Source organism: Procambarus clarkii, chromosome 43 (assembly GCF_040958095.1).
Source record: "Procambarus clarkii isolate CNS0578487 chromosome 43, FALCON_Pclarkii_2.0, whole genome shotgun sequence".
Lineage (NCBI taxonomy): Eukaryota > Metazoa > Arthropoda > Malacostraca > Decapoda > Cambaridae > Procambarus > Procambarus clarkii.
Genome location: NC_091192.1, coordinates 4557875 through 4575633, shown reverse-complemented (window position 1 = coordinate 4575633; position 17759 = coordinate 4557875). Strand labels below are relative to the sequence as shown.

General features: G+C 43.6%; 1 long non-coding RNA gene across 1 annotated transcript; it reads left to right on the top strand.

Annotated features, from left to right (window-relative positions):
• Window positions 1–6726: 6726 nt before the first annotated feature.
• LOC138349988 (uncharacterized) lies at window positions 6727–13216 on the top strand. The gene is made up of 3 exons (XR_011221955.1): window positions 6727–6840; window positions 6997–7067; window positions 11668–13216. It is a non-coding gene; the product is annotated as an uncharacterized lncRNA (long non-coding RNA).
• The last annotated feature ends 4543 nt before the right edge of the window (window positions 13217–17759 follow it).

Here is a 17759-nt window from a genome sequence, read left to right as displayed (position 1 = left end):
TTCTCAAAGAGCATTTAAAGACTGAGCTGGGGGTTGATTATTAAATAATAACATAGGCACCAACTTTGCTTACTAATACTTTCTAATCATTTGTAAAGTAACAATACGTTGCATAGGGGAAGATCTTTAATGTGCTTAGCTGCACGATCAATTAGGCTCCTTCCGGCACCACGACATGGGAGGCCTAGCCGGTCGCTAGGAGGTCCTTCTCTGGCTGGCGTTCGTGCGGACGAGACCTACTCTGTGGCTGCACCCCTAATCTCCTCCCTTCTCCTCTTACTTATTTCCCTTACCCTAAGTTCCTGTACCCTTAAGTTAAGTATTATATGGTGTTAAGTGTGCCTACTCTGGTAGTAAATATTGGTGAGACCTGGGGATAGTATTTGCCAGTGTTTTGGGTACCCCTAAGTGTTGTGTTTTGTAGTAGGGTACCACATGGTCTCACTACCCTAAGCTGCATCCAGCTTCAGTGCTTATCCAGTAGTACTTTACCCTAGCTTGTTATTAGTGTAAACCTTGTATCCTGCCTAGGTGGACCAAGGCTTTTTACGTAAGATAGTGTGGTAAAGTTATTATTATTGTTATTGGTGTGAGTGTATATGGGGGGTTGTTAAGGGGTTAATAAATAAGTACATGAATTACAGAGTATCCCTTCTTCCAGTGTGGGAGTGCGTTGATCAACCCTTAGACTAACATATATGGTCTAGTAGCAAGTTATTACTACTGTGGATAGTTTATTTTGAGGGCCGGGCCTTTTAGCTCTCCCATATTTGATACTCTGTCTTCTAACTACCCTTACCCCTTAATAGTACCAGTCCCCCTTAGAAGCCCCACACATATTATTTGTAACACTTCGCCTGCCCTCGCAACTCACTCTCCGGACGTCTGACGTCGCACGAGATGGACATCACGTCAGCTGCCTCGGTACCTGACCTCTCTCTCTCTCTCGGACATTATGGGGCCCTCGACATCCCAGACTGATCCAGCAGTGGCCTCCTGCCCTACACTTCTAACCCCAAGGTGAGGCTTTTCTGTTCAATTCTAGTCAGGACCTCCCCAGTGTGGCGTGTGCCTAGCGCCGTCCCCTCGCGGTCTGTGTGTGCCGCCTTAGCTAGTCCCTCGGGCTTTCTGCTGTTAAGCTTCCCGGGAGTGCAGGGGCGCTCTTTTGGGCCCGTGTCGGGCGCTACGGTGCTATGCTTGCTGTGTGGCCTTGCTTAGGGCCGGCGTGTGCTGGGCCGCGTCCTTAGCAGACTGCGTTCGGTTTCAGCCCAGGTGGGGGCTCTGTCCAGCCGTGCCTGTACGTGCCCTGGGGGGCCCGCAGCGTGTCGTGCCCGGGTGTGCGCCCTGCCTGGGGTCCCGAGGGCAGCCCGGCGTAGCTCTTGGCGGCGTCGCTACGTGGCCAGGCATAGGTGGCTCTATGCCCTTTGGGCACTGCCCTTGGGGACCCATGCCTTGCCGGCATCGACCACGTGTCTGGTCGACTGGGCGTGTTTAGGCGTCCTTCCCTCGAGTGTTCCCTGTTGCCGGTCTGCTGGGTATCCCTGGGCTGTCCCGAGGGGCCAGGTTTCCCTGAGTGTAGCCATGTGTCGCCGTCGGCGACGACTTGTGGCCAGGTTCCGGCCCTTCGCCCGGGCCTGCTCCGGGGCACATGTCCTGGTCGTGCTGCCCACGTGGCACGGCGCTCTGTGGAGCGCCCGCCTGGGCTGTGTTCTGCCCTTCCTGTTCCCTTATTTGGGTGCTAATCCACGTGGCTTTGCGCTGCGGCTTTCCCTCGTTCGGGGCTAGGGCTGCCCTGCGCCCGTCTGGGCGTGCTTGTGTGGGGGCCATGAGTCATGCCTTGTGGCAATGCCTGGTGGGTAGGCCACGGGGGTCCATGGCGTGCGCGTTGTATCCTCAGCTAGGCACATTCGTCCACGGACGTCTCGTCTGGCCGGTGTTGCCCGGGGATTTAGTCCCAGGCCGCTTTGTCGGCCCGGAGTCCCCAGGTATGTTTTCCTCGGATGTGTCGCCCGGCACGTTGTCCCCAGACGTCCGTCTGTCCGGTGTAGCCCGGCATGTTGTACCCAGACGTTACATCTGGCCGGTGTAGCCCGGTGCGTTAGTTCAAGCTGTTTTCGTCGGTCCGGGGCCCCACAGGCACGTGTCCAGTTCGCCTGCCGGGGTAACCAGGACCGTTGTTCCCAGACCTTACGTCTGGCGGACAACCTGTTGTCCGGCAGGTTGGTTCCCAGGCGCTTCCGCCTGGCCGGTGTAGCCCGGTACGTTCGTCAAAGTGCCTTGTCCATACGTTGTGCACAGATTCCTCTCTCCGTTGCAAGTTCAGCGTTCGTCCGCCTGTCCGCCTGCCCGTCCGTCTTGCGTCGTCAGGCGTTCTTCAACGTCGGAGTGGGCCTGCTGGCGTCGGAGCACGGTCCTGCGATCAGCCCGACGACGTCTGCAGGCGTCCCGGATGCCGCTACGGTAGGTTTTCGTCTAACGGTAAGCGCCACAGGTCCAGGGTTTGGCGTCGACGTTGCAGCCGGCAAGCCAGGAGGACTCGTCCCCTCGATGTTCGTTAAGTCTTCGGCGTCCAGAACCAGGGGCAGGAGCCCTGGATGGGGGTGGTGGCCCTCACTGTTGCCCGGGGCCCGGATTTTCTCAGCAAGTGGCTGTGTCGAAGCGTCTTCAGGAGGAAACTTAGCCCCCCCCCCTCCCCGCTCAGCCCGGTACTCTAAGCGTCCTCACCTTGTTGTTGTGAGGCCGGCCGTCGGGCGACTCATATTTATCGCTGTTAATTAAAAAAAAAAAAAAAATAAAAATAAAATGTTTATTTAGGTAAGGTACATACATACAAGAAATTCTTACAAAGATTGGTTGACTTATAGGTAGAGCTAGTACATACAATGCCTAAAGCCACTATTACGCAAAGCGTTTCGGGCATGAAAAACTTAAATGACAAGCTTAAAACTAATTGGGCATAAAGAGTAGAATGAAAACAAGAAATGAAAACATAGCTGAAAAAGCAGCACAAATACAATTATGTCGACAAACAGCGCTCTTTAAAAAAAAACAGACATTGGTTGACAATAGAAGGGTAAGGTAGGTTACAGGGAATTTATTAGGTATAGCTTCGTTTTTATCTTAAACTGGTTGAGAGAGGTACAGTCTTTAACATGGTTGGGAAGGTCATTCCACATTCTGGGCCCCTTGATTTGTAGAACATTTCTAGTTTGATTAAGTCGTACTCTAGGAATATCAAAACTGTATTTATTTCTGGTGTAGTGCTCATGGGTTCTGTTACAACCTTCTATGAAGCTTTTGAGATCATGATTGGCATTATAGTTTAGCGTTTTATATATGTATAATACACATGAGAGAATGTGCAGTGACTTAATGTCTAACATATTCAGAGATTTGAGTAGGGGTACCGAGTGATGTCTGGGGCCAGAATTGGATATTGTCCTAATAGCAGCTTTGTGTTGAGTAATTAGAGGACGTAAGTGATTTTGGGTAGTAGAGCCCCAAGCACAAATACCATAGTTGAGATATGGATAGATAAGGGAGTAATAGAGAGTCACCAGGGCAGGGCGTGGTACATAATATCTGATCTTAGAAAGAATGCCCACAGTTTTTGAAACTTTTTTTGATATATTTAGAATGTGTCCCTGGAAATTCAGCTTTTGGTCAATGAGAATGCCAAGGAATTTGCCATCTAATTTGTTACAAATTTGGGTATTGTTTATTTTGAGATTTATTTGATTAGAGGATTTATTGCCAAACAGAATATAGAAAGTTTTGTCAATGTTAAGGGTGAGTTTGTTGGCAGTTAGCCAAAGATGGACTTTATTTAGCTCAGTATTTACTGTGGCATTTAGAGCAAGGGGGTCAGGACTGGAGTAAATGAAGGTTGTGTCGTCAGCAAATAGAATTGGTTTGAGGTGTTGGGAGGCATTTGGAAGGTCATTAATGTAGATGAGAAAGAGGAGAGGGCCAAGTATGCTGCCCTGAGGAACACCAATGTTGATGGGTAGGGTGGGAGAAATTGTATTATTCACAGAAACATACTGGAGCCTGTCAGTAAGATAAGATTTGAGGTATTGTAGGGAGTGTCCTCTGACTCCATAATGATGTAATTTAAGAAGAAGGTTTTGGTGGTTGACAGTGTCAAAAGCTTTACGCAGGTAAAGTAAGGTAAAATTATTTATTTTTATTAAAATAAATAAAGGTAAATTATTTATTTACACTCGTTAACCTTATTTCTTCATTTTAGAATGGCGGCCAGGAGGCGCCCTTACGCTTATTCTCCTCCTGGATTTTATTCCTTGGCTTCTCCTCCTGCCCATGTTATTTTGGTAGTGCTTTATTGTTTGTCTTGACATTTGAACAAGCCAGCTCCTTTTAGGGCCTGCTGGTTCACTTTTCTCTACATGCTGATTATATATCCTTATTTGTACTTGCAGATTTCCCGTGTTATGCCTTGCTCTTATTCCTATAATTATGTTCTACATTTCAGCATTGTCACACCTACTTTCAGATTCCCCTGGATTCGCATTTCCAAGCAGCCTACCATAATTTACTCCTACATTTGATGCTTTGCTCATGTCGCATGTTTATTTTACGTTTGCTGTGTTACAGTATGTTTGTTTCACTTTTACCTTGCCTTACGTTATTAAGTAAAGTCAGCCAGGATGTGCTAGATGCAGTATTTGCGGGCCCTTATTTTCGCTTTACGTTTTCCTGGCCTTGCATTTTGCCTAGTTTCCTCAGAATTTTTTTTTTTACAGTATTTTACGCTTAGCTCTTGCAGTATATTCATGTTACTTATTTGGTTATATTTATGTTGTGCATCATTTATGTTTTGTTATTGTAAAATTGTTATTTATTTATTATAGGGCGAAATGTTCCATTTAGCCTACCATAATTTATTTCATGTTACTTATTTGGTTACATTTATGCTGTGCATCATTTATGTTTGTTATTGTAAATTTGGTATTTATTTATCATAGGGCGAAATGTTCCATTTAGCTTACCATAATTTATTTCTCTTTGTTGCATTTGCCATGTTCTAGTTTATTTCCTTGGTCGTGTCTACAGTTCGTTTGTTCCCTTTGCTTCGCCGTTGTATTTTTAAGGCAGCTAGGATGGTTAGATGCAGTATCGCGGGCCCTCGCCTCTTGCTTTAAGTTTCTGGCCCTGCATTTATGTTTAGTTTCTCTCAATTTATTCCCGTTTACGCTTAGCTCTCGCTGTTTATTTATGTTCTTCCCCCGGTTCCATTTGTTGTTTATCTCCGCTTGTTGCTTCTATGCTACTGTGTAAGGTCAGCTAGCATGTGCTGGTAGCTGTGTTGCGGGCCTCTTGCCCCTTGCTTTGTTTATTCAAGTACTGTTTAACTTTCTTCTCTGGGTTTTCATTTTTGGTGTTTAACTTTTGCTTTCGACTTTAAGTTATTAAGTAAAGTCAACTAGGTCGTGCTAGTTGCAGCTCTCGCCCCCCCCCTTTTTTTTTGGCCTCTTGCTTAGCTTATTCCGGCCTACATGTAGGATTAGTTTACCTCTGCATTTATCCCGCAAGCTATGCTTCGCTCTTGTTGCATAGTTAATCTTCTTGGTCTACAATTACGGGTGTTTAACTGGCGCTTTCGCCTTTAAGCTTGTAACGTACGTTTATGTTACGTTGTTGGGTTGATTAGATACACAGTGTTTAGTGAGTTTCATATTTATTTAGTAGTCCTGGATACAGCAGTGTCGCAGACATTGAGACGAAGCCTAGAGCAGAGCAGAGAGCTGAGTGAGGCCGGAGTCGTGGAGCTCTATGTGGGAGAGCGTGGCAGCTCGATTGAGAATTGTGAGTGTCTGAACTCGGGGAGCGAGAGCGTGGCGGCTCGATGCGGTCGTAGTCTGTCTGCTCTGTGTCTGCTCTCAACCCAAGAAGCTGTAGCTTCTTGGGTTGATTAGGACTGTACACGCCGAGTGCTACATTGTTGACTGTGGAAATTGAACTGTCTTCTATTCGATTGATGAAGATTAAGCCACCCAAAAGGTGGCATGGGCATGAATAGCCCATAATTGGTGGCCCTTTTGAGCCATTTCCAGTATCAATAGATGATACTGGAGATCTGTGGAGGTGCGACTGCACCCTGCGTGACGAGAGATATCTCCCGTGTCTTCTATTCATCAAATCGCTGGTTATATGGTGATTACACCTCAGCTTCCTCCAACAAGGTGAGAAGAGTATTACCTGTAATTGGGGAAAGGATTGTAGCTTCTGTAATTAGTTATGCTATTAAGATAATGAGATAATGGAGCGAGTATAAGATTAAACTCGCTACAAGCTATTGGGTATTTCAGCCGCGTTGGGGTCGTTGCTGTGTCACGGGCCTCATGCCCCTTGCTTTAAGTTATCTTGGACCTGTTTCGTTCAGTCTTCCTCAGCCCTACTCGCCTTCTGCAGGCTATGCATTGCCAGCTGCATGTTTCCTTTTCTGGGTTACATTTATGCTTGTCTCCCCCTTGACTCTGTACGTTTAGGTAAGGCCAACTCGGTGAACAAGTTGCGGCTTACCGGGTGCCCCCCCCCCCCCCTCGGTTCCCTTGTTTACTCGGTACTTGCCCTCTTACTTCTGCATTCTTCCATTTCATTCTAAGTTGTTTACGCCCACTCGCCTTTGCCTTTGGGCCTATGTCCTTTCTCAGACCGGGTTGGGTGCCGTTCAGTGTGCCTCGGCGACGTTATCTTCTCCTCAGCCATCTGTTATTTTCGTTTCCCCCCCAGTCGTGCGGGTGCGCCTGTGGGAGCCGTCACCTTGCATGGTTACCTCCTACGTCTGCTTATCTTCCCTCACCCCCCTCCTTCGTGCCTGTGAGTTTCTATCTATTACTATCCCCGGCATTGTGTCTGTATCTGCTTTTAGTTGCGGTGGTGTATGTTATGCTAGCAGGTGCGGCAGCCGGGTTTTTTCCCCCATGCCTGTCGCCAGGTTAGTCAGGCTGTCACTAACGTTCCCTCTTTCCACAGTGGTGAGAAGCTGGACCACCCAACTTCTGCAACATGAAAGAGGGCACAGGGCAACCTTAGAAAATTTTTTAGTGAGTATAATTGGACAGACTTGTTGCTAGGCAAGGAAGTGAATGAGATGTATGTCAGGTTTTGTGAAATATATGATAAAGGCACGAAAAATTTTATACCAAAACAGAGAAGCAGAACTAGGAAACAGGATTGGTTCAACAGAAAGTGCGAGACGGCCAGAGACCAAAAGACACAAAAATAGAATCAATACAGGAAGAGGCCGAACCCCCAAACATACCAGCGATACAAAGATGCGAGAAACTTTGAAAAAGGGATTGCAGACAAATGCAAAACAGAACCAGGTCTGTTCTATAAATTCATAAACAACAAATTGCAGGTAAAGGATAATATTCAGAGGTTGAAAATGGGAAATAGATTCACGGTAAATGAAAAGGAAATGTGTGAAACATTAAACGAAAAGTTCCAAAGTGTGTTTGTACAAAATGAAATCTTCAGGGAACCAGATACAATAAGAATTCCAGAGAACAACATAGAGCACATAGAGGTGTCCAGAGACGAAGTGGAAAAAATGCTCAAGGAGCTAAATAAGAACAAAGCAGTTGGTCCAGATGGAGTTTCACCATGGGTTCTGAGAGAATATGCACCTGAGCTCAGCATTCCTCTTCAACTGATTTTTCAGGCATCCCTGTATACAGGAGTTGAAAGCTGATGTGTGGAAAAAGGCTAACATAGTTCCAATCTACAAAAGTGGAAGCAGGGAAGACCCCCTTAATTATAGACCGGTATCAATGACAAGTGTAATAGTCAAAATATTGGAAAAAATAATTAAAACTAAATGGGTAGAACACCTGGAGAGAAATGATATAATATCAGACAGACAGTATGGTTTTCGATCTGGAAGATACTGTGTATCGAATTTACTCAGTTTCTATGATCGAGCAACAGAGATATTACAGGAAAGAGATGGTTGGGTTGACTGCATCTATCTGGATCTAAAAAGGGCTTTCGACAGAGTTTCACATAAGAGGTTGTTCTGGAAACTGGAAAATATTGGAGGAGTGACAGGTACGCTTCTAACATGGATGAAAAATTTTCTGACTGATAGAAAAATGAGGGCTGTGATCAGAGGCAATGTATCGGACTGGAGAAATGTCACAAGTGGAGTACCACAGGGTTCAGTTCTTGCACCAGTGATGTTTATTGTGTACATAAATGATCTACCAGTTGGTATACAGAATTATATGAACATGTTTGCTGATGATGCTAAGATAATAGGAAGGATAAGAAACTTAGATGATTGTCATGCCCTTCAAGAAGACCTGGACAAAATAAGTACATGGAGCGCCACTTGGCAAATGGAATTTAATGTTAATAAATGCCATGTTATGGAATGTGGAATAGGAGAACATAGACCCCCCACAACCTATATATTATGTGAGAAATCTTTAAAGAATTCTGATAAAGAAAGAGATCTAGGGGTGGTTCTAGATAGAAAACTATCACCTGAGGACCACATAAAGAATATTGTGCGAGGAGCCTATGCCACGCTTTCTAACTTCAGAATTGCTTTTAAATACATGGATGGCGATATACTAAAGAAATTGTTCACGACTTTTGTTAGGCCAAAGCTAGAATATGCAGCAGTTGTGTGGTGCCGATATCTTAAAAAGCACATCAACAAACTGGAAAAGGTGCAAAGACATGCTACTAAGTGGCTCCCAGAACTGAAGGGCAATAGCTATACGAGGAGAGGTTAGAGGCATTAAATATGCCAAAACTAGAAGACAGAAGAAAAAGAGGTGATATGATCACTACATACAAAATAGTAACAGGAATTGATAAAATCGATAGGGAAGATTTCTTGAGACCTGGAACGTTAAGAACAAGAGGTCATAGATATAAACTAGCTAAACACAGATGCCGAAGAAATATAAGAAAATTCACTTTCGCAAACAGAGTGGTAGACGGTTGGAACAAGTTAGGGGAGAAGGTGGTGGAGGCCAAGACCGTCAGTAGTTTCAAAGTGTTATATGACAAAGAGTGCTGGGAAGACGGGACACCACGAGCGTAGCTCTCATCCTGTAACTACACTTAGGTAATTACAGATGGCGTCAACGCGAGGACAGCAATGTAGCGAAGCAAGGACACAGCCGGCCAGGGCGCGGACCAAGCCCGCACGCTTTGCCTCCCCTTCTACAGAGGCCTCCTCGGCTGGTTCGGACACGGACGGCGGGCGCACTTCTCAGCTGCGCAATGCAGGCAAAGCAACGGGTGGCACAGTGACACAGCTACCAACCCTTTCAGCAGATGACTGGACGACGCTGCAGGCCCTCATTGCGCAGGCACGTGGGCCCTCCTCAGGCGCAGGCCACCGGGACGGGGGAGGTGCCGTGGCCGTCCCTGCCCCGGCCGTCCCAGCCCCCTCGCCCTTCCCCACCGAGCGTCGCCCTCGATCCAGGGCCAGGGGGCATACGTCGAGGCGCCGTGCCAGCTCCTCCAGCCTGTCCTCTTATGGTGAGTCTCCCAGGGTGAGTGCTTCTCCCTCACTTACTAGCCCTTGGCTGGGACACCTTCGGGCACCTCAGGCTTCCTCCATCCCACTCCTGGGCGTACACGTACCTCAGGTCCTCCGGGAAAAGGTCTGGGCAAAAAAGTACGTCGACCTCAGGGAGTTGCTCGCTTATGAGCGTGAAGCAGGACCCTACGAGACGCGCCCCGTGCCCACCACTGACCCCCAGGCGTTTGGTAAGAAGCAGCCGCCCCTGACGCCGGACCAGTGGGCGCATGGCTTCGACATCTATGCTACGATCTACATCGATACTTTTAACTACATTTAAGTTACATTTAACTTTTGATAAAATGATAAAATAAAATGATACTACATTTAACTTTTTAAGTTAAAAGCGAAGCTATACCTAATAAATTCCCTGTAACCTACCTTACCCTTCTATTGTCAACCAATGTCTGTTTTTTTCTTTAAAGAGCGCTGTTTGTCGACATAATTGTATTTGTGCTGCTTTTTCATCTATGTTTTCATTTCTTGTTTTCATTCTACTCATTATGCTCAATTAGTATTAAGCTTGTCATTTAAGTTTATCATGCCCGAAACGCTTTGTGTAATAGTGGCTTTAGGCATTGTATGTACTAGCTCTACCTATAAGTTAAACAATCCTTGTAAATATTTATTGTATGTATGTACCTTACCTAAATAAAATTGTATTGTATTGTATTGTATTGTATCGAGAAGCACCCGGCCGAGGCTCAGGCCCTGCTCACTTACGCCCGGTACGTCAAGACCATGAAGGGGACCCTTAAAGGTGACTGGATGTGGTACGACAAAGCCTTCAGATGGGACAAGGAGAGGTCGGACTGTTCTTGGCTCGATTACAGGCTGGACTTGGAATTCCGCTCGGTCCAGCGCGTCGCACACGTCGCCGTTCAGACAAAAAGGCAGGAGGCAGGTCGGCCGGCAGCCCTTACCCTCTCTAGCGCCCGGGCCGCAGGGCTCCCCCGGGCTTTGCCTACCACTCGAGGGGACCTGCAGTCTGCAAACTGCAGAGGCTGCAGTTTTACATCATGTTCCTTCAAGCACTACTGCCCGCGCTGCCTGTTACGACCCTGGGTTCCTCAGTGGAAACCAAAGGTCAAAATTGAACTAAATAAGCTATGTTAGATTAGCAAAACGCAAGTCGATGTGTCTCTGTTCGTATCTTCCCTGCCAAACGTAGGACGAATCTTGTTGCTCACAAGCATTCAAACTCTTGAGCTTGATGTGGATTAAGTATAACATTGTTATAAGATTAACTACCCTGAGAACGAGGAAAGTAACAATATGTTGCATAGGGGAAGATTCTTAATGTGCTTAGCTGCACGATCAATTGGGCTCCTCCCGGCACCACCACATGCGGGAGGCCTGAGCTGGTCGCTGGGAGCGTGCTTCTTCTGGCTGGTGTTCGTGGAGACGAGACCTACTCTGTGGCTGCACCCCTACTCTCCTCCCTTCTCCTCTTACTTATTTCCCTTACCTTAAGTTCCTGTTCCATTAAGTTAAGTACTGTGTGTTTAAGTGTGCCTACTCTGGTAGCAACGATTGGTGAGACCTGGGGGTAGTATTTGCCAGTGTTTTGGGTACCCCTAAGTGTTGTGTTTTTGTATTAGGGTACCACGTGGTCTCAATACCCTAAGCTGCATCCAGCTTCAGTGCTTATCCAGTAGTACTTTACCCTAGCTTGTTATTAGTGTAAACCTTGTATCCTGCTTATGTGGACCAAGGCTTTTAACGTAAGATAGTGTGGTAAAGTAATTATTATTGTTATTGGTGTGAGTGTATATGGGGGGTTGTTAAGGGGTTAATAAATAAGTAAGTTAGAACAGAGTATTCCTTCTTCCTGTGTGGGAGGGCAATGATCAACCTCTAGACTGACCTTGTGTGTAGCCAAGTATTCAGCACCGCTTATACTTTATTTGGGGGCCGGGCCTTTTAGCTCTCCCATATTTGATAACTCTGTATTATAACTACCCTTACCCCTTAATAGTACCAGTTCCCCCATAGCAAGCCCACCAATTTTCATAACAAGTGGTTGGCCTGACCGGGAGGAACAGTAAATTGAAAAAATTTAATTTTTGAGTGCCAAAACTAAAAATTCTTGTTTTCCGCAGAACGGTTGTGTGTTAGCCTAGGGTCCAGCTCATCTAGCAAAGGATTCATTTTTACTAACTGGACACCCAGCTGGATCTCTTCACGATCGAAGTAAGTGTGGCCTTGTGTTAGGGGCCATGCAAATTTTTGTTTTTTCCAATTTTTATTTTTTAATTTTTTCTTTGGCTGGGAGCTAAATTAATTAGTGATGGCATCTGAAATGAAGGAACTGGCAAAGAATCCTTCAGTGGTAGCTGCACGGCGTCTGCCTGTGACCAGGCGCCTACTGCATTGACTGCTGGGGGCCTTGGGAGGTGTCTGTGACTCGGATTACGAGAAGACCTGCTACCGAGCGCTCTTCTCCCTGGCTTTCCACGCCTGCCTCCGTCTGGGGGAGGCAACCTACGTGGAGAAGGGACAACACACGCTACGCCTGGACCAGATAACTTTAACGAAGACGGAAATCAACATCGCTTTTGCCTCCTACAAGCACAGCACGCGCTGCACCCCAACTTTAGCCCTGAGCGCAGACCCCTACAGCAAGTACTGCCTGGTCCGCGCCATAGCAATGTACATTGGACAGCGGGACATGGAACCAGGACCTATATTCAAAGATCAGATGGGCGCCCCAGTCACCAGACAAGACTTCTCCAGGGTGCTCCGCACCGCCATTGCAGCGCTGGGACTGCCTCCAAATGATTATGCCCCTACTCCTTTCGAATATGCAGGGCCACCCAGATGTCAAAGGATGGCCTCGCACCGGCGGCGATCATAGCAGTCGAGAGATGGAAAAGTGACGCGTTCTACTCCTACGTCAGGTACGACGTCATTACACCCCCTCGCTGACAACTCCCTCTGTGGCCAGCGGGCACGTCGCCCTACGGGTGGGTGGGGGGCTGCACTGGCCTGCAGAGTGGGGGTACTGCGCCGGATTCCCAAGTGTAGCGCTGCCCGCAGCTAGTTCCCATATGTCAAGTGCACCTTGTAGTATTTCAAGTTGGTTATTGTTGCAGACTTTACATGCAAGCTATGCACTAGCAAGCTCTACCATTATCCGGGGAAATTCATATATATCTTTTCTCCTTGGCGGCTAGGCCTAATTGGTCTGTGTTATTTTCCTCCTATTTAACAACAGGCACTTCCCTGTTTCTATGTACCATTCGCCGCACTTGATATTTACAGTATTAACTCACTTAGGTTATAGCATTTCTCTTATCTTGTTATTTGGCTCTATATATATTCTTATTAAAGGATCCAATGAATATTACCTGGATAGATTTACTTTACCTGTACTGACTGTGCCACTCACTATGTTATAACATTTGTCTTGTACTTTAATTATAGTAATAAGGTTATTTTGTCTACTGCAACTTTGCATTATCTGGCTAACTGGCACTATGCATCTGTTAATAAATGTGCTACTGTTTATTCTCTTTAGATTAAATTTTGCAGTACCGCTGTATCTACTCAGCTATGTTATAGACTTTGTCTTATAGTCAATTTGACATTGATCATATTGTGTTACTGCAGTTATCATCTTTATACTATTTAATAAATAAGTCCCCCCCATACTGGCTTGCTTTTTTCTCCCCGATCAGAAAATCTCATTTTCTACTGCCATGAACAACTGATCCTGCACCCGGCCATTAAACTGTGATCCCAAGTTGCAGTGGTTGCGCCAATGCCTTCAATTCCACAAATAAATCCTGTACGGATTCCTGCTGCTTTTTCATCCTCTTCTGGAAATCCATCAAACTCCTGTGATATGAAGGTTACGCTATATAATGATGTTGAAGCATAGTAATCAGGTCTTCGCGAGGGGGGTAGTTTTGGCGGACACACGTTACCCAGGACACTACTTTTGAAATGTTTTACGACTTTTGTTAGGCCAAAGCTAGAATATGCAGCGGTTGTGTGGTGCCCATATCTTAAGAAGCACATCAACAAACTGGAAAAGGTGCAAAGACATGCTACTAAGTGGCTCCCAGAACTGAAGAACAAGAGCTACGAAGAGAGGTTAGAGGCATTAAATATGCAAAAACTAGAAGATAGAAGAAAAAAGAGGCGATATGATCACTACATATAGAATAGTAACAAGAATCGATAAAATTGATAGGGAAAAATTCCTGAGACCCGGAACTTCAAGAACAAGAGGTCATAGATTTAAATTCACGAAACAAAGCTGCCGGAGAAATATAAAAAAATGTACTTTTGTAAACAGAGTGGTAGACGGTTGGAACAAGTTAGGGGAGAAGGTGGTGGAGGCCAAAACCGTCAGTAATTTCAAAGTGTTATATGACAAAGAGTGCTGGGAAGACGGGACACCACGAGCGTAGCTCTCATCCTGTAACTACACTTAGGTAATTAATAATTCTGTACCCAGTGAAACTAAGAGCACTGCTTCCTTGTTGGCGTCATCCTTAATAAATAAATAAATAAATAAATAAATAAATAAATAAATAAATATGTTTATTCAGGTAAGGTACATACAAGTGATGTTACATTAATGGATTGATATATAGATAGAGCTAGTACATACAATGCCTAAAGCCACTATTACGCAATGCGTTTCGGGCAAGAAAAACATTAATATCTAGAACTTAATACTAATTGAGCATAAAGAATAAAAAGTGTTGAAAACAAATACAAATAAAGATAAAAAAAAAGGGGGAACATGACTGAAAAAGCAGCACAAATACAATAGGTTGACAAACAGTGTTGATTAAAAAAAAATAATAATAATAAAATAACAGACATGGGTTGACAATAAAGGAGTGAGGTGGGTTACAGGGAATTTATTAGGAAGTGTTTAGTTTTTATCTTAAACTGGTTGAGAGAGGTACAGTCTTTAACATGGTTGGGAAGGTCATTCCACATTCTGGGTCCCTTGATTTGTAGAGCATTTCTAGTTTGATTAAGTCGTACTCTAGGAATATCAAAACTGTATTTATTCCTGGTGTGGTGCTCATGGGTTCTGTTACAACCTTCAATGAAGCTTTTGAGGTCAGGATTGGCATTACAGTTCAGCGTTTTATATATGTATAATACACAAGAGAGAATGTGCAGTGACTTAATATCTAACATATTCAGAGATTTGAGTAAGGGTACCGAGTGCTGTCTGGGGCCAGAGTTGGATATTGTCCTAATAGCAGCTTTGTGTTGGGTAATGAGAGGACGTAAATGATTTTGGGTAGTAGAACCCCAAGCACAAATACCATAGTTGAGGTATGGATAGATGAGGGAGTAATAGAGAGTAACCAGGGCAGGGCGGGGTACATAATATCTGATCTTAGAAAGAATGCCAACAGTTTTTGAAACTTTTTTTGATATATTTAGAATGTGACCCTGGAAATTCAGCGTGTGGTCGATGAGAACGCCAAGGAATTTGCCATCTAATTTGTTACAAATTTGGGTATTGTTTATTTTGAGATTTATCTGATTAGAGGATTTATTGCCAAACAGAATATAAAACGTTTTGTCAATGTTAAGGGTGAGTTTGTTGGCAGTTAGCCAAAGATGGACTTTCTCTAGCTCAGTATTTACTGTGGCATTTAGAGCAAGGGGGTCAGGACTGGAGTAAATGAAGGTTGTGTCGTCAGCAAATAGAATTGGTTTGAGGTGTTGGGAGGCATTTGGAAGGTCATTAATGTAGATGAGGAAGAGGAGAGGGCCAAGTATGCTGCCCTGAGGAACACCAATGTTGATGGGTAGGGTGGGAGAAATTGTATTATTCACAGAAACATACTGGAGCCTGTCAGTAAGATAAGATTTGAGGTATTGCAGGGAGTGTCCTCTGACTCCATAATGATGTAATTTAAGAAGAAGGTTTTGATGGTTGACAGTGTCAAAAGCCTTACGCAGGTCCACAAATAACCCAACAGGAAACTCCTTTTTATCAAGAGCTGCGTGAATTAAGTTAATCATACTAATAAGTGCATCGTTAGTGCTTTTTTTGGGTCTGAAGCCATATTGACAAGAGCTAAGTATATTGTGTTTGGCTAGAAAAGAGTAAAGCTGCTTGTAGATTAGCTTTTCGAATATTTTTGACAAGTTAGGCAGGATTGATATAGGTCTGATATAGGCAGGATTGATATATCTCACGGTACTGGAAGTTTGCTTCCAGCAGGCTCAGTCACAGGTCCAACGAGATCTTAATAGAATCAAATGGCGTCATTGAGATGAGCCATAGCCACGGTGGGTTGCTCAACTCACTGTTGTCTTAAATTCCTCCACCCGTCCACACGACGTACTCTGCTGTCTCCTGATCCTCACAACTTGTCTTGTTGCTTTACTATATATATATGTATGGGACAGGAGTTTGATGGATTTCCAGAAGAGGATGAAAAAGCAGCAGGAATCCGTACATGATTTATATGTGGAATTATGCGTATATATATATATATATATATATATATATATATATATATATATATATATATATATATATATATATATATATATATATATATATATATATATATATATATATATATATATATATAATGTCGTACCTAGTAGCCAGAATGCACTTCTCGGCCTACTATGCAAGGCCCGATTTGCCTATTAGGCCAAGTTTTCCTGAATTAATATATTTTCTCTAATTTTTTTCTCATGAAATGATAAAGCTACCCATTTTATTACGAATGAGGTCAATTTTTTTTTATTGGAGTTAAAATTAACGTAGATATATGACCGAACCTAACCAACCCTACCTAACCTAACCTAACCTATCTTTATAGGTTAGGTTAGGTAGCCGAAAATGTTAGGTTAGGTTAGGTAGGTTAGGTAGTCGAAAAACAATTAATTCATGAAAACCTGGCTTATTAGGCAAATTTGGCCTTGCATAGTAGGCTGAGAAGTGCGTTCTGGCTACTAGGTACGACATTATATATATATATATATATATATATATATATATATATATATATATATATATATATATATATATATATATATATATATATATATATATATATATATATATATATATATAATGTCGTACCTAGTAGCCAGAATGCACTTCTCGGCCTACTATGCAAGGCCCGATTTGCCTATTAGGCCAAGTTTTCCTGAATTAATATATTTTCTCTAATTTTTTTCTCATGAAATGATAAAGCTACCCATTTTATTACGAATGAGGTCAATTTTTTTTTATTGGAGTTAAAATTAACGTAGATATATGACCGAACCTAACCAACCCTACCTAACCTAACCTAACCTATCTTTATAGGTTAGGTTAGGTAGCCGAAAATGTTAGGTTAGGTTAGGTAGGTTAGGTAGTCGAAAAACAATTAATTCATGAAAACCTGGCTTATTAGGCAAATTTGGCCTTGCATAGTAGGCTGAGAAGTGCGTTCTGGCTACTAGGTACGACATTATATATATATATATATATATATATATATATATATATATATATATATATATATATATATATATATATATATATATATATATATATATAATGTCGTACCTAGTAGCCAGAATGCACTTCTCGGCCTACTATGCAAGGCCCGATTTGCCTATTAGGCCAAGTTTTCCTGAATTAATATATTTTCTCTAATTTTTTTCTCATGAAATGATAAAGCTACCCATTTTATTACGAATGAGGTCAATTTTTTTTTATTGGAGTTAAAATTAACGTAGATATATGACCGAACCTAACCAACCCTACCTAACCTAACCTAACCTATCTTTATAGGTTAGGTTAGGTAGCCGAAAATGTTAGGTTAGGTTAGGTAGGTTAGGTAGTCGAAAAACAATTAATTCATGAAAACCTGGCTTATTAGGCAAATTTGGCCTTGCATAGTAGGCTGAGAAGTGCGTTCTGGCTACTAGGTACGACATTATATATATATATATATATATATATATATATATATATATATATATATATATATATATATATATATATATATATATATATATATATATATAATCTTTGGACAACACCCACCAGTGGGACTCGAACCCAGAAAGCACAACTACCTTCCAGTAGCTGGCATAACTAGTATGCTTTAACCCACTACACCATCAGACCTTACAAAAGAAGTAGATAGTTCGAGATATATATCTCAAACATCTCCACTTCCCGAAGGCACCAGATGAGTGT